General features: G+C 43.1%; 1 long non-coding RNA gene across 4 annotated transcripts in view; it reads left to right on the forward strand.

Moving 5' to 3' along the window:
- The first annotated feature begins 1,193 nt into the window (after positions 1-1,193).
- LOC311518416 overlaps positions 1,194-18,304 on the forward strand; it is a 786,470-nt gene continuing 769,359 nt past the window's right edge. For all 4 annotated transcript variants that reach the window (XR_014710978.1, XR_014710979.1, XR_014710980.1 and 1 more), the window contains exon 1: positions 1,194-1,323. This is a non-coding gene — a long non-coding RNA (uncharacterized lncRNA). The remainder of the gene's footprint in view (positions 1,324-18,304) is intronic.

Here is an 18,304-nt window from a genome sequence, read left to right on the forward strand (position 1 = left end):
AGCCAAGGGCTATGAGGTGCAGATGGATGCCCTGATCGTTGGAGCCCTGGGCACCTGGGACCCCTGCAACGAGCGTGTGCTACGGACCTGTGGGATTGGTTGACGCTATGCATGGCTCATGTGGTGCCTCATGGTCTCGGACACCATCCGATGGTCCAGGGACATCTACATCGAACACATCACTGGCCACCGACAGTACTAGGAGGTGTGAGCCGGGACGACATGGTGCATCAACTACGAGAAAGGGGCCGAGAGACTTTTTCCATTGGACCATATGAAGTGGAATGCATCTGATAAAGGGAGCTATAGCTCATGAAAGCTTATGCTCAGATAAATTTGTTAGTCTCTAAGGTGCCACAAGTACTTCTTTTCTTTTCACTGAACATTAAATCTCACAAAATGAGGGTTAATCCATCCTCATCATCATATCCACTCACTATACTCCACACCTGAACATAGCCATTATATGAAAACATACCCTCATATCTCAATGTCTGTAGTTTGACCCACTAATCTTTTACTCCTAATTGGGGATATTGCAAATTATGTATTCTTTAAGCCATCGGATCCTAAACCGAACTTCGCACCCCCTGATAATCTGTACGGTATTCCCTGATAACCAGAAACTTCTGCGCTTAAACTCTGTGCCGTTTTCTTTTATTTTAGCATCATCTTAATAAAATTTCAAGTGGCAATTGACAAGAACTTTGCCCGTTGCTTTTGCCCGTTCTGTGACTTAGAAAGCAGCAGGAAGGCAAACTTGGCTGCAGGACAGCGGGTGCAAACTGCTCCTGGGAGAGGAGGGGAGGCAGATGGGGCCTCGGTAGGGAGAGGAGGAATGGTGGGAAGGAGGGGAGGGGGGGGGGGAACCTAATGTCGGTTAAGCTTTCTGTGCCCACCCCAGAGCAAACTGTAATTGCAAGCAAACCTCACTTCACTCCCTGAGCCTCCCGAGATTTTGTGTTGGGGAAGGAGGAGGGAGGAATGGGGAATTATTTTTTTAAACCTGGAATTAAAACAAAACAAACCCAAGAACTTCTCCCGCCCAACCCCCCCCCCCCCGCCATTCTTGTTAAAAGCGGGTATCGGCTAACAACCCTTAATAAAAGCAACCACAGCAACCCATAGCGGTGTTGATGATGGGAAATAAATAAATAAAGAACGGGGGGGGGGGGGCGCAGGTTCAATGATCTAAACAAAGAAATCATGGCGGAGTGTTTACATTTGGCAGCCCCAAAGACTCTGGATTACGGGATAAAATAATAACAGTATTAAAAAAAGCCGCGGCGCCAAGGAGTTTGCAGGCACCTCGCCGTTTCCGGGGTAAGTGCAACGAGCAGGGGGCGAGCCAGGGCCACCCTCCGGGAGCTGGACCTCGGGCCCGGCTCCAGCCGCGGCGCGGGCTGCTCGCCCCGCTGGGTGCCTTGCCCTGGCTGCTTTGAAGTGGCGGGATGAGGTGGGTGGGCTGGGGAGTCCCGGGGGTGCCGCGCGCACCGCCTGGAGCCGGGGGAGCGGGCGGCCGCGGGGAGCCGCCCCCGCTGGCGCAGATAAAGGCGGGAACAGCAGCCGCCGCGGCCGCTTCCCCTCGGAGCGCCTGGCAGGAGCCCCCTCCCCGCCCCCCAGCCGGGGTCACCCCTGCCTGGCGCTGGCTGGCGGCTCCTCCTCCCAGCCGAGCCCCGCTCCCCGCCGGCTGTCAAGGGGCTCTCTGTGGCCTGCGCGCTGGCAGGCTGCCGGCGAGGGGCGGGGGAGCCCGGCTCTGCCACCCGCAGGGGGAGCCAGGTCCCAGCAAGCCCCCCGCCACTGTTGGTCATGAGCCAGGTGAAGGGAGGGGAGGAGTCCCAGGGCCATTCCCGCCAGGAAAGGCTCTTGTGAGGGGAGAGGTTCCCAATTAATGGGTCTGGGTCAATGTTCCCTCTAATTTTTGACAGTCTGTGTGTGCAAAAAATTCCTTCTGTGCAAATTGTTGTGTGTGCGGTGCTTTGCCGTGTGCGCGGGGGTTAGGATCTGTGTGCGCGGGTCCGCGCCCAGCTGAGAGGGACCAGTGGTCTGGGTCAGAGTCACATCTTGTCTATTTTTGGCCTCCCCCCTCTAATTTTAATGCCTAAAGAAAGGAAGTGTAGGCACTACTGTGACACCAGAATAATCTAGCTCTTGCTGCAACAGTTCTGCAAACACTCAGAACCAGCTACTGGATCCAGCCAGTTTTTGGTCCCAAGCACTCAAATTACACTGCCTAAGTAGAGACCATGTTTGCTTATTCTTCTATCACCTTAACAATCCAGATGCTGATGTGCCCCAGTGCAAATGAGCCAGAAAATCTCTGATCTGACATCTCCACCCTGACAAAATTTGGGCTACGAAATCAGAATGATACTTTTCAAATACAGAACAAGTGCTACTTCTGCTCCCTGCGCCACCTTCCCTCCCACCCACCAAAATATCTTGGTGCTGCAAACACATCCTGCTACAAGGAAGCTGCAGAAACTCTTAATTTGGCACCTGTATCTTCCTGGATCTGGCTAACTAATGTATGCCTCCTCCCCAGTTTTATCATCTTCTAATTTAACACATATGCTGCTTATCTGAGTCCACCACAGTCATCCTGATCTCAACATATGGTGTATTTGGCAGGATCCAGGTGTTGGATCCAAGGTTTTCAGGCACTGTTGCACAAGTATGTGTTGGGGTCCAGATTTTCTTTTTTCCCCCCTTTTTTCTTTGGTATAACAGAGCCTGCTAAAAATATCTGTGTAGATAATGGAACTTGGAGGACTGGACTGAAAATTGGCTGGATCCAGGTTTTGTGGTGCTAATATGAACTTGTAAATAGAAGCAAAGTATGTCTATGCCTACATATATAATATCTGTGGGTCAGCTCCTCCATGCCCTACAATGCTTTCTGAGAATGCAAGATTGGGGCCTGGTTTTGCCCATTTTGGGAGAAGACCAAATGTAACATGCTTTATTCCTCTTCAATGCTGCTATTTTTGTAGAGTTTGTGAAGGTCAAACACCTGAGTGATTTCAGAATAGGCTGGGTGTCCCAAGATACCATTCCTGCATCATTATCAAGGCTCTTTGGGGCTCTGGAACTTTTCAAACTTATGAGACTTAAACCCATAATACATTTGCTTTTCATACCCCTCTTGCCCTCCATATTTTATAATTGCATTTGCAGATAGCAAAGATGTTTGTGTTCAGTGTCTTACTCACTCACAGTTCATCTTCTCCATCCATCTGAACCTGCAAGGAAGTCATAATGCTGAACTGGTTTCAACATGTATTTCCTTGGGTATTTCTATAATGTAAAGATTCCTAGTTATACAATTCTTTATTGTTATTATAATTGCAAACCTTGTATTCAGATCAACATGGCAATGATACAATAGAACAATGGGGACAATGTGAAAAACGGAAATGATGGGGAAAATTTTGACATCAGTTCTAAGATACCTTGCATAAGGACTGAGGGCCTGAGTAGCGCTCTCATTGACTTCAGTTGGAGTTTTGTGTGCAGCATCCTTGCTGGATTGGATCCTGAGTGAGGACTGCAAAATTTGGTCACATAACAGTATGTGTAGTCTATATAGCTGTCTTGGTTCTCATTCTGTACTATACTAGTCACCATGGTATTTGAGTGCCTCACAAAATTACAAAGTGTAGATATGAAGATTAGAATGAAAAATTAAACCATGTAGAAATTTTGCACTCTGAGATCATTGGAAAAACTGTGTTTTCATGAGTTTTGGAGGCCACTGCTTAAAACCCCAACAAAAACAAATAACCTTCTGCCTCCCAAAATAAACTTCCACTACATTTACTTTTAGACTGGGCCTGTCTAAGTTACTTTTTGTGAAAAAGACCTTTAGAGGGAACGCTTGTACTCTCTGATGGGCCCATCTTTTGTCCCTTTACTTTGTACTTGGCCTATCAGTCCTAAACTTCCTTGGTGGTCTAAGGCTGTTTACGTAAAAAGGACCTTTTAATGGGAGCACTTTGTTGATCCTTAACTGCTATTCTGTTGTGGCTATTTACCAGGTTGTCCTCTAATTTTTATGCTACTATAATGGTCTATAGCCTAGACTGGTTATCTGTTCTGGCCAGAATGGCTGCTCTCCTGCCCTCTTATTCAAGACCAAGCAGCAGTAACTTTTTTTCTTCATTCAAACCAAAATTGAGATTTAAGATTTATGTCAAGCAGCTGTCCCCTTGTGAAGCTGCTCTTCCAAGTATCTCACATTTGTTTTCAGCTATAACACCCTTTATTGAGCTCTAATATTTAATATTCACATACCCGGATTGACAATCATGATTCCCCAGTTTAGATCTGCACAGAGGGGGATAAGATTCAGAGGCTGACAGAGCAGTCACACTAGTTTTAAGTCACAAGATCACTAGACTGGCTAGCAACACAGCCAGCTAGGAGGTGGGTAGGCAGGGAGATTGATATGGTACCCTAAACATATTACTGTTACTAATTGATACATATGAACAGGATTGGGATTTTGGATGTATATTCATCAGTCTTGGAGTTTTGGGGAAGTATTTTGTTATCTCTAAGGTTGTCATTAAGTCCTGTTTAATTAGTGCGATACCTGTACCATATGTGAAAATTCATCCAACCCTAACTACTCTTTTGTCTTGTTATATGTCATGAAAACTATATATTGTTCAGTTTTTTAGGGTAACTGACTTTTTTTTTTTAATTGATGCCAGGCTTTGGCTACTTGACCAAAATATTCACCCAAACATAAAAAAAAAATGCTAATATTACCACACTTTTGTTTCATATAAACTTATTGTTTGACATAGCTCGATAGAGAATTAATGGGTGTATTTTCCTTTGTAGTGAATATTTATAACTTTCAGTTGATGGGAGTTAACATGTGTATTAAGGGAAGAATAGATCTCTCAAATGATGTCGAGTCTGTCTCCACATATGCTGCATACACAATAGACTGATCTCTCACACTAGTGCTGGACAGTAAGATATTATGACATGAATATATATTTTTGAGCTCTGCACAAAATGAGGATTTCATGCATAGACAACATAGTGTGACAAGTCATATCCATTGTGACCTTGTACTTCCAGTGCAAAGTTGTGTAATAATATATTCTGCTATATTAATGCACACAATAAACAGGCCCTATCTCATTTTTATGCTAATAATAATACTTTTCAATTCCCTAATACCTTTTATGCTAAGAACTCAAAGTAAATTACAGGTATGAGCAAACTGAGCTTTATAAAATCCTGTGAAGTTTTATGTTATCATTCAGAAAACAGCTGGAAAATGTATTAATTATTGATTATTGTTGGTTCATCATGATGATGATAATCTTATTTCCTCCCTGTCTCACACTCAATCATTGCTCGCTCCAGCTCTTGAGATTGTAAAATAAGATGTTACCATCTAACGAGGGAAAAGAAATGCACAATCCGAGCCATAAGGGATAGATCTTTGGACTGTATTTGGAGAATAGAAGATGAGATGATTGTATAGCTGATTCATAAAGGGACAATGAATATGATCTGGTGGCAGGGTAGATGCATCATATGTGTGGCTGGTGTATATCTCATTGTATTGAGTATGGGTCAGCATGTGAGCTGAGGTTCATGTTATGAATGCTGAGGTGTACTCTGTGCAGGTAAAGGTTAGACGGGTGTGAAGGTTAGACGGGGACAAAAACAGATTTAAGATTGTTCCCCTTATCTTGAAACACGAAGGGTGAGGTTTTAAAAAGTGCTGAGTGTCTGCCTAGCTCTGCCCTCCATAAGGTTAAAGGTTAGTTAACATTAACTTCCATTGACTTCAGTGAGAACAGAGTTAGGCCAATGATGAGAGCTTTTGAAAATCCCACCCTGAATGTTATTTAAAGTGTAAGTTTAACTTCGAATTTCCTGGCTTTCTGGCACTTTTTTCTTTTAAACTGCAGGACAAGATTAATATTTCAGTAATACCATTATAAATGGACCGGTGGAAGAGATGAGAATTAAGCCCACAATGTTCTTTTGCTCTACTGAGGTCAATGAGGTTGTGTGGGCTGCAAATTATCACAGAATTTGGCTTTAAGTTATTAGTACATATTTACAACCTTAATTCCATTTTAACAAAATGTTTTTTGTTGGAACATTTGCAGCCATAACGTACAGCAAAATTATCACTGCATTTATTAAGCACAAACAAAGCATCCCCATAATGCTGTGCAGAAACAACTGACAGAACAGAACACATTACAAGAAACTATCTTTTTCATTAAGTCTACACAAAATGAGGATTTCATGCATGGGCAGCACAGCCACTCCCCAGAGGTTTACTGCCCATAATCCCACCTTGAAAATGGCTCCACAATAATTATTACTACAAAATGGACACAATTTCCAGTTTTGGCATGTGTACTTCACACATAACTGATTGCACTCATAGGAGCCAAAATATTATTCTACCTTCTGCAGGATATCCTAATTCCAGCCATGTAACTATTTTAACTGTCTCTTATGATTTCCAGTCTCAAACTGAGAACACTCCCCATTGGCTTATTTTGTCACAATAATGCAGAACATGCATGGCAACTGCTCTCACTTCGGCATGTTCAAACTATCCCTGGACATTAAGATATTATGACATGAATATATATTTGTGAGCTTTGCACAAAATGAGGATTTCATGCATAGGCAACATAGTGTGACGAGTAGTATCCGGCATGACCTTGCAAATGCCGGCAGGGCTCCAGAATAAACAACTCAAAAGAGCAAGCAATACAGTAGACTCTCCAGTCCTGAAAGGAATCCTACAGTTTCGTTACAGTCCCACAGGAAGTTGTGCAGAACTGTTCTTGAAGGTTACTTTACTGTCCTGTACCAACCACAGGTGGCTAAGTATCACAGGCCTAGGGACTTAAAATTCTACGTGGCTGTTAGTAATGGAGGGTCCTTTCTACAGAAAATCCATGTTAATTAATGGACCTCACCATGTAGTGCAGAAAATCCCCTGCATAGTTAGAGGATTTTTAAAGCTTCTGGATCCAGCTGTTGAACAATGTTTTTTTATTGTCCTTAGGCCTACTTTGTCATTACCTTAGGGCTATTCACATATAGTTCCTATATCATAGGATATCCTATATCGTTCTCCTCAGCTACAATGTCATGCTAACCCTGAGGTGAGGATGAGTGAATGAGTTCTTTCTGTTTCTCCAAACTCAAGTTAGCATGGACATTTCTCTCCCCCCCATCACATGTTTGTATAAAAAAAAGTCCCCTCCTTTCTTCACTACTTTTCCCTAGCTTTAGATCTCATTCCTTCCTCCTAATGACCTCATTCTGTCTTTCAATATCCTCTCATATGGTAAAACAGCGCTAGCATCCTTTCTGCTGAATTTTGATGGCTGCTGAATTAAAATAGTGTGTCCCAAAGCACAATTAAGTCTTGTTTGAGCAAAAGAGGAAGAAGGCAGAGATACCCCAGAGTCTGTTAGGTCACATGAGATATGGCCATTTAGAGATTGAGAGTCACCATGGGAAGGTTTATGGAACAGGAGAACTTCTAATGTGTTAAAGAGGGCTTGTGGGAGCCCCATTATTAAAATTTTGCCACGAGACTGAAGGAAAGGTTGGGGTGATTTCCTTGCCTCTGATAGTGAAAAGCCCCTCTCTGGATACACTGAATCCATCTGTGACAAAGGTGATTTGTCCGTGCAGGTCATAAAAGCACTTCTGAAAAGCAAATTGTTTATTTTTGCATGCACAAGAGTATAACAAATGGGATCAGTATGCAGTCTTCTTCCAGAAAGATTTTTTCAAAATACTGACCCTATTTTGTGTATTCCCCATTCTGCTTGGGGCTGTACAGATAGGCAGTAAAAAGACAGTCCCTGCTCCAGAGAGCTTACAATCTAGGTTATGATAAAATGCAAGAGGACAAACAAACGGGATTAGAAGAGTAGAGAGAAATAAGTTATTGTACAGTAAGCAGGAGTCTCATATCAACACCTGCCTATCCAATATCAGCTGGTGGTGCTTTGTAGACATTTTGGCCAGGGCTCAGGTTGAACCATTTTGCTCCAGTGTAGTGTATTGGCACCATTTCATGCTGCTGCCTTTTTCGACAGAAACTTAACTTTTCATCATAATAGAAAAATAAAAAGCAATATCTAGCTGTTACGTTAGCTGAGATAGTCTTGAAAGTATGAACCAAATGTAACTATCTGCCTGCATTTGTTGGGACCTAAAACAATAGCTCTGAGAGGTGTGGTCTGTGCCATTCATCTCAATAGCTGCTAACTCAGATGCCCAATGATAAGACTTCAAATGTCAATATTGTTAGCTGTTTCACTGCCCATCAAAGCATGTAAGAAAGGAGAGGGAAGGTCACATCATTAAGATCTGCATAATCTGCTGTGGGTGACAGCTCATTTTGGCACCATGAGTGAAAGAGCCAAGTACAAGGAGTCTGACAGAGCCCAGCATCTGAGCACCTTCAAGGGCAAGCCAATCCCAGTAGTCTGTTACACTAATATTGTGGACTATATGGACCCAGACAGAGGTGTTAACAAGACCCTGTCACTCTCCAACACTAAACTGTTAAATCAGGTGTGGTATAGAGATCCTACCTTGTCCTGCTTAGTAACAGGGCAAACATGCCATTAGAAATCCTTTTAACCTTTTATCAAAGAAACAGAAAAAGAAGGAAAAACAAAGTGTTTGGAATGTAAAATATTAAGTATGGCTTTCATTTGAACAATATTCCTTGTTCCCTTTTTCTTTAGCTGCAGAGATTTTAGAAGGGAAAATCTTCCTGACAGTCTCTTAGACGGTATTAACTAAGGTAATAACTGTCCTTTTTGGGCAAAAGAGAAGGTGTGGAACTGTTGTCATTTAAGTCTGATCCCTTTGCCTAGAATATCAAAACAAGGCAAATACACACAAAAGGGGAAAGAAAAGAATAACAAAAATAAAAAATGCAGGTTCTGTGTCTGGTGTTGACTTTCACCTGTAACCTTGCTGCTGGAGCAATGGCACATAGCCTTATTATCCACTCCGATACCTGGCAAACTTGGCAAATCTAATTGCCTTCTATGACGAGATAACTGGCTCTGTGGATGAGGGGAAAGTGGTGGACATGTTATTCCTTGACTTTAGCAAAGCTTTTGTTAACGTCTCCCACAGTATTCTTGCCAGCAAGTTAAAGAAGTATGGGCTGGATGAATGGACTTTAAGGTGGATAGAAAGTTGGCTAGATTGTCAGGCTCAACGGGTAGTGATCAATGGTTCCATGTCTAGTTGGCAGCCGGTATCAAGTGGAGTGCCCCAAGGGTCAGTCCTGGGGCTGGTTTTGTTCAATATCTTCATAAATGATCTGGAGGATGGTGTGGATTGCACCCTCAGCAAGTTTGCAGATGACACTAAACTGGGAGGAGAGGTAGATACACTGGAGGGTAGGGATAGGATACAGAGGACCCGAGACAAATTAGAGGATTGGGCCAAAAGAAATCTGATGAGGTTGAACAAGGAGAAGTGCAGAGTCCTGCACTTAGGATGGAAGAATCCCATACACCACTACAGACTAGGGACCAAATGGCTTGGCAGCAGTTCTGCAGAAAAGGACCTAGGAGTTACAGTGGACGAGAAGCTGGATATGAGTCAACAGTGTGCCCTTGTTGCCAAGAAGGCCAATGGCATTTTGGGATGTATATGTAGGGGTATTGCCAGCAGATCGAGGGACGTGATCATTCCCCTCTATTCGACATTGGTGAGGCCTCATCTGGAGTACTGTGTCCAGTTTTGGGCCCCATACTACAAGAAGGATGTGGAAAAATTGGAAAGAGTCCAGCAGAGGGCAACAAAAATGATTAGGGGACTGGAACACATAACTTATGAGGAGAGGCTGAGGGAACTGGGGATGTTTAGTCTACGGAGGAGAAGAATGAGGGGGGATTTGATAGCTGCTTTCAACTACCTGAAAGGGGGTTCCAAAGAGGATGGCTCTAGACTGTTCTCAATGGTAGCAGATGACAGAACGAGGAGTAATGGTCTCAAGTTGCAGTGGGGGAGGTTTAGATTGGATATTAGGAAAAACTTCTTCACTATCAGGGTGGTGAAACACTGGAATGCGTTACCTAGGGAGGTGGTAGAATCTCCTTCCTTAGAGGTTTTTAAGGTCAGGCTTGACAAAGCCCTGGCTGGGATGATTTAACTGGGAATTGGTCCTGCTTTGAGCAGGGGGTTGGACTGGATGACCTCCTGAGGTCCCTTCCAACCCTGATATTCTATGATTCTATGATCGGGTTATTTAGGGCAGTGGTTTTCAAAGCCGGTCTGCTGTGTGTTCAGGGAAAGCCCCTGGCGGGCCGGACTGGTTTGCTTACCTGCCACGTCTGCAGGTTTGGCCGATCTCGGCTCCCACTGGCCACGGTTCGCCACTCCAGGCCAATGGGGACTTTGGGAAGTGGCGCGGGCCAAGGTACCTGTTGGCCGCCCTTCCCGCAGCTCCCATTGTCCTGGAGCGGCAAACCACGGCCAGTGGGAGCTGTGATCGGCCGAACCTGTGGACATGACAGGTAAACAAACTGGTCCGGCCCGCCAGGGGCTTTCCCTGAACAAGCAGCTGACTGGCTTTGAGAACCACCGTTTTAGGGCATTGCTTGTAACTGTTTCTTTGGTCACAGGCTTACAGCAGTGTTGCAAAATATGTAGTCTTGGCCAGCCTATGCCAGATAGCGTTGCCAGGCATCCGGTTTTTGACCTGAATGCCCGGTGAAAAAGGGACCCTGGCAGCTACAGTGGGAACCACTGACCAGGCCGTTAAAAATCCTGCGAGCAGCGCAGCAGGGGCGCGGGGCTAAGGCAGGCTCCCTGCCTGCCCTGGCTCTGTACGGCTCCAGAAGTGGCTGCCACCTAGGCCCCTAGGCGCATGGGTGGCCAGGGAGGCTCCACACGCTGCCACTGCCCCCAGTGCCAGATCCACAGCTCCCATTGTCCGGGAACTGTGACCAGTGGGAGCTTTGGGGGCAGCTCTTGTGGGTGCGAGGGCAGCGTGTGGAGTCTTCCTGGCTGCCCATGCACCTAGGGATCTTAGGGACCTGGCAGCCACTTTCTGGGAGCTGTGGTAAGTGCTGCCAGAGCCCTGCACCTCAACCCCCCCCAGCCCCTTGCCCCAGCCTTGAGCCCCCTCCTGCACCTCAAGCCCCCTCCTACACCCTAAGCCCCTCATCCTTGGCCCCACCACAGAGCCCACACCCCCAGCCGGAGCCCACACCCTGCCCCCACACCCAACCCCCCTGCCCCAACCTGGAGCCCTGAACTGCATCCTGAACCCCTCATTTCTGGCCCCACCCAGAGCCCACACCCCATCCCAGAGCCTGTACCCTCCCGCACTCCAACCCAGTAGCGTAAAAGGGAGGGAGCGGGGGGAGCAGCCGCTCCCCCTCTGAGCACAAGTGGCGACTTTTTAATGTATAGGCGCCTTTTTAATTTTTACTCACCTGGCGGCGCTCCGGGTCTTTGGTGGCGGGGGCCTTCATGCGCTCTGGCTCCTCGGCAGCACTTCGGCGGCACAGGCCTTCACGTGCTCCGGGTCCTCAGCGGCATTTCAGCAGTGGGAGCCTTCAGTGCTGCTGAGGACCCGGAGCGCCGCCCGGTGAGTACAAGCGGGTGGCACCTTTTTTGATGTCCGCTGCCCCTGTTCGCTCCACCTAGCTATGCCGCTGCTCCAACCCCCTGCTCCAGCCCAGTGAAAATGAGTAAGGGTGGGGGAGAGCGAGCGACGGAGGGAGGGAGGGTGGAGTGAGCGGGGTCAGGGTATAGGAGAAGGGGTGGGGTAGGGGCAGGGCCTCAGGGACGGGAAGGGGTGGGGCAGAGGTGTTCTGTTTTTTGCAGTCAGAAAGTTGGCAACCCTAATGCCAGATTTTAATGAAACTGAAGGCAAAAGGAGAGCTATAAGAAAGAAGGTGCAGAAGGAAAAGGATACATGTTCATGCATGACACAAAATCTCCCATCCCAGGTGGTATTCAGGATTTAGCTGAAGCCAGTGGAGGTGATATTGTTATCTGGATCCCACTCTTTGGCCTGGTTTGGTCAGGATATCTCTTGGGATTGGGACGGTAAAGGCCCAGGGGTGTAAGGGTCAATCTTAGGGGCATCCTAGAGGGCGGTGAGGGTAGCAGCTATGATGGTAAAACTCTCCCCTTTCCTGTTCTCTTGTCCGCAGTGTGGATAAAAATGATGATGTTAATAAAAATAAAAATATTAGCATTTTTAGGGCTGTCGATTAATCGTAGTTAACTCACATGATTGCCATTTTAATTGCACTATTAAACAATAGAATACCAATTGAAATTTATTAAATATTTTTGGATGTTTTTCTACATTTTCAAATATATTAATTTCAATTACAACACAGTATACAAAGTAGACAATGCTTGCTTTATATTATTATTTTGGATTACAAATATTTGCACTGTAAAAATGGCAAACAAAAGAAATAGTATTTTTCAATTCACCTCATACAAGTACTGTAGTGCAATCTCTTTATTGTGAAAGTGCAACTTACAAATGTAGATTTTTTTGTTACATAACTGCACTCAAAAACAAAACAATGTAAAACCTTAGAGCCTACAAGTCCACTCAGTCTTACTTCTTGTTCAGCCAATCACTGAGACAAACAAGTTTGTTTACATTTACAGGGGATAATGCTGCCCAATTCTTGTTTACAATATCACCTGAAAGTGAGAACAGACATTTGCATGGCACTGTTGTAGCTGGCATTGCAAGGTCTTTACATGCCAGATATGCTAAACATTTGTGTGCCTCTTCATAATTCGCCACCATTCCAGAGGACAAGCTTTCATGCTGATGACGCTTGTTAAAAAAAATGTGTTAATTAAATTTGTGATTAAACTTCTTGGGGGAGAATAGTATGTCTCCTGCTTTGTTTTACCTGCTGTAATGCCTCGCCAGAAAGGGTAAAACATCCTGCAAAATAAATGACTCAAAATCAACCCTTAAAGACATGTGGGGAGATAATGTTTGTGTTTTTGTGTATTTACGTATGCATGGGTAGTGGTCAATGATGTAATCAACTGTCCCTGTCTATGCTGTATTCTGATAATTCAGAGATCAAAAGAACATCCTAGTATTTAAATGAAGTGTAAACACTGGATATCTCTGTATTCATCTCTCTTTGAAATGTATAGCAAATCATAGGTGAATGGTGGAGGAACAGGTGATTGTCTTATGTTAATTCATATAGTTAAGTACTGATGATGGACCCACTTCAAAGATGCCCTGATTACCTATTGTTCCCCAAGGGATTCCAGCTTGTCAAAGAAGACCTGAAATTTTATAAAAGATCCTTGGTTCCTGATCCTTTTTATCTGAGATCTGCTTAAGCTTCATCAGGGGAACTTTGAGTCTCAAGATGAGATCCCAGTTAAGCTGGTACACCAGGGATATGATATTGGACATTGGACTATAACCTATGAACTAAATTTTAAGGGAACTCTTTGCAACTACAAAGCTTACCATCTCTGCTATGTAACTGAACCTCAAGAATTGAACTCATGTCTGCATGTTTATTGATCTTTTAACCATACTCTCTTTTCTTTTTAAATAAATTTTAGTTTAGTTAATAAGAATTGGCTTTATGCATGTATTTGGGTAAGATCTGGAATCAATTTTGAAGCACTCTGAGGAGAGAAAAGTGATCAGAAACAGTCAATGTGGATTCACCAAGGGCAAGTCATGCCTGAGTAACCTAATTGCCTTCTATGATGAGATAACTGGCTCTGTGGATGGGGGGAAAACAGTAGACATGTTATTCCTTGACATTAGCAAAGCTTTTGTTACGGTCTCCCACAGTGTTCTTGCCAGCAAGTTAAAGAAGCATTGGCTGGATGAATGGAGTATAAGGTGGATAGAATGCTGGCTAGATCATTGGGCTCAATGGGTAGTGATCAATGGCTCTATGTCTAGTTGGCAGCCGGTGTTAAGCAGAGTGCGCCAAGGGTCGGTCCTGGGGCTGGTATTGTTCAATATCTTCATTAATGATGTGGAGGATGGTGTGGATTGCACCCTCAGCAAGTTTGCAGTTGACACTAAACTGGGAGGAGTGGTAGATAGTCTGGAGGGTAGGGATAGGATACAGAGGGACCTAAACAATTAGAGGATTTGACCAAAAGAAATCTGATGAGGTTGAACAAGGAGAAGTGCAGAGTCCTGCACTTAGGACGGAAGGATCCCATGCACTGCCACAGACTAGGGACCGAATGGGTAAATAGCAGTTCTGCAGAAAAGGACCTAGGGGTTACAGTGGATGAGAAGCTGGATATGAGTCAACAGTGTGCCCTTGTTGCCAAGAAGGCTAACAGCATCTTGGGCTGTATAAGTAGGAGCACTGCCAGCAGATCAAGGGACGTGATCATTCCCCTCTATTCAGCATTGGTGAGGCCTCATCAGGAGTACTGTGTCCAGTTTTGGGCCCCATACTACAAGAAGGATGTGGAAAAATTGGAAAGAGTCCAGAGGAGCACATGAGGAGAGGCTGAGGGAACTGGGCTTATTTAGTCTGAAGAAGAGAAGAATGAGGGGATTTGGTAGCTGCTTTCAACTACCTGAAATGGGGTTCCAAAGAAGATGGATCTAGGCTGTTCTCAGTAGTAGCTGATGACAGAACAAGGAGTAATGGTCTCACGTTGCAGTGGGGGAGGTTTAGGTTGGATATTAGGAAAACCTTTTTCACTAGGAGGGTGGTGAAGCACTGGAATGGGTTACCTAGGAAGGTGGTGGAATCTCCTTCCTTAGAGGTTTTTAAGGTCAGGCTTGACAAAGCCCTGGCTGGGATAATTTAGTTGAGGATTGGTCCTGCTCTGAGCACGGGGTTGGAATAGATGACCTCTTGAGTTCTCTTCCAACCCTGATATTCTATGATTCTATGAATATTCATTAACCTGGGAGGTAATGTGTCCGATCCTTTGGGATTTGTAAAACCTTTTATTTTATATGATGAAATAAGATTTTCAGAAATTTTTAATCATATTTGACTTCGGTACCTAAATGGAGGCCTGAGGCTGGGTTACTTCAAGGGAACTGTGTTGTTGGTTTCTGGGCACCAGTGAGGTTATAAAGAAGCTGTTTTATGCTTCTTGGTAAATCTAAGTATTAAAAATATCTACCAGCTGTGGGGATTATTTGCTCCATTCTTTAGAGTTCACCGTAATTGAGTGACCTCAGCTGGCCCGTACTGGGACTCTGGTCACACCTGCATTCCGCTATATATTTCATGTTATAGCAGTCTCGTATGGTGACCCAGCACATGTTTTTGTTTTAGGAACACTTTCACTGCAGATTTGACAAAACGCAAAGAAGGTAGCAATGTGAGATTTTTAAAGATAGCTACAGCTCTTGACCCAAGAAGTGCCTTCCAAAATCTGAGAGGGATGAGGTGTAGAGCATGCTTTCAGAAGTCTTAAAAGAACAACATTCCAATGCAGAAGCTACAGAACCCAAAGCAACAAAAAAGAAAATCAACCTTCTGCTCGTGGCTTCTGACTGACTCAGATGATGAAAATGAACATGTGTTGGTCTGCACTGCTTTGGATGGTTATCGAGCAGAACCCGTTATCAGCATGGACACATGTCCTCTCGAATGGTGGTTAAAGCATGAAGGGAATATGAACCTTTAGTGCATCTGGCACATAAATATCTTGCGACGCCGGCTCCAACAGTGCCATGCAAATGTCTGTTCTCATTTTCAGGTGATATTGTAAACAAGAAGTGGGCAGCATTATCTCCTGAAAATGTAACCAACCTTGTTTGTCTGAGTGATTGGCTGAACAAGAAGTAGGACTGAGTGGACTTGTAGGCTCTAAAGTTTTACATTGTTTTATTTTTGAATGCAGTTATTTTTTGTACATAATTCTACATTTGTAAGTTCAATTTTCATGATAAAGAGATTGCTGTTCTTGTATGAGGTGAATTGAAAAATACTATTTCTTTTGATTTTACAGTGCAAATATTTGTATTAAAAATATAAAGTGAGCACTGTACATTTTGTATTCTGTGTTGTAAGTGAAATCAATATGTTTGAAAATGTAGAAAACATCCAATACTATTTAAATAAATGGTATCTTATTATTGTTTAACAGTGCAATTAATCATGATTAGTTTTTTTAATAGCTTGACAGCCCTACAATTTTTTAATTTAAATAATATTTTTATTTAAGTTAAATACATTTTTTGTTTTTAAATGTAAAACTTTAAATTTGAAATAATAAAATATGTTAAGGCCTAAATTTACTGTAATCTATTCAAATCACTTAAATAAAAAATAATAATATTAAGCAGTATATGTTTGCTGCCAAAGTTTTAAAAGAAAGTCACATCACTGAACTGGTGGAAATCACCTGTACCAGAGTTTGTTAAAGTGACAGCAGTAGCCTCTTTTTTAGATGCAGAAATATTATTTCTTCAGTTCAGTTTATTCAAGAAGTTCAGTTCAATGATTGGTTCATTCAAAGTTAGGAAGACAATTGGGATTTGAAAAAGCTGGCCTTTTCCAATCTAAGAATAAAAACTAGAGGATGATATCTACTAGCTGTAAAGTTTTGAAGGACACAGTGACCAGAAACGATCAATTCAATTCACTAACTACGGATAATACTTCCTTTGTTTAATAAATCATTTTAAAATGCCAAATGTGTTTTGATAATTTTTTTCTTATATATCCAGTACATTAAGGTAGGTTTATTAATTTTTTAAAAAAATACTGCTTTTGTGCATTTCTAATTGAATTCCAATTTTCATCCAAATCCAGCTTGACAGAAATCACAAATAAAAAATTTAATCATCTAGGAAATAAGAAATTCATCATTTACCATTTTTTAACATCATAAAAATGTAAAAAATATTTATCTGAATAGAACTATGTTAAGCTATATAATTTCTTAATTAAATATGTATAGATATACTGGGTAGTAAAGAGAGGTACCCAATTTAGTTTAAAGGTTATATTTAGTTGAAAATTAACATGTGTTAATGGTCTAATAAGTATTAACTTTTCTTTAGGAAAATAACTAAAAAAGTACAGATGCAAAATGGGGAGTAAAATCAATTATTTAAATCAGGGTTTCCTGCTTTCTGATTTAAATCATGATTAAAATTGGTGATTTTAAATTGCTTTGATTTAAATCAATCTATGCTGGTAGTCAGACAGCTTGCAGCTAGTTTCCCCCCAAGACTTTTATTTTAAACAGCCAAAAATAGAGCGAGGGGATAGGTTATATTCTTGTTATTTTGTCCACCATTTTTCTGACACATGAATATTGGTTTATTAATTTCTGGTCCCACCCTTCTCTTGTTTACCAGGCATGACCTTAACACAGTCCTTGAATTATGTCAGTAGGTCTTTTTGTTTTGACTCATTTAGTCTTTCTAGCTCCCTTTTGTACAACTTTTTTTGTGAGTTATAGTGACTTTTTATGAACTTTCACTCACTTCTTATAGTTAAGCTTACAACTACAGTAAATTTGTAGTCCCAGTTATTACAATAAGCTCCACTGAGAGGAAGCCAAACATGAGAAGCCCAAAAGAGCCCTTGGTGTATCCAAACCCCAGTGTAGGAGAGGCTAGCCCAAGGAGCCCTGAGGGGATATCTGAATATATTTAATATCTGCACAATCTACTGTGAGTGGTGTCATGTGTGGATGGAGATTAGAAGTGTCCCACTATCCTTTTTTCCCCAATCTGGTAGAAGTGAGTCTTAAGAAGGATAGGGTAGTGGTTTTACAGATCTTTCCTGGGAATCTTGCACACTCATAAAGCAAGTGAGAAAGTGCAGAGGTGTTTGATGGAGATGTGGGCTGGTGGATTATGAAGTCTGAGGGGTGAAATAGTATATCAGATAGGTAGGGTGGGGCTAAATAGTGAAGGGTCTTAAAGTTCAAGTCAAGGAACTTGCATTTGCTGTGTTTGAAGAATAGGAGCCAGTGGAGGCACGCATGGATGAAGGTGGTGTGTTCAAAACCAATGCAACATGAAGATGATCTTACCAGCAGCATTCTGAATGGACTTAGTGGGATAAGGGCTGGATCTTAGGGGTATTATATATGAAAAGGCAGCAGCAAATGTTGGACGTGGTTTGAATCTGTGCACCTAGAGTGAGGGCAGAGTCAAAGCTGACACAAGGTTATGGACTTGAATGACTGGGAGGATGGTGATTTGTCCACAGTGATGAAGGAAGGTGCGAAAGGGAAGCACTTGTGGGGGAAAGGTCAAGCACTCTGTATTGGCCATGCTAAGTTTGGGCTG

The sequence above is a fragment of the Lepidochelys olivacea genome, assembly GCF_965140295.1.
Source record: "Lepidochelys olivacea isolate rLepOli2 genome assembly, chromosome: 3".
Lineage (NCBI taxonomy): Eukaryota > Metazoa > Chordata > Testudines > Cheloniidae > Lepidochelys > Lepidochelys olivacea.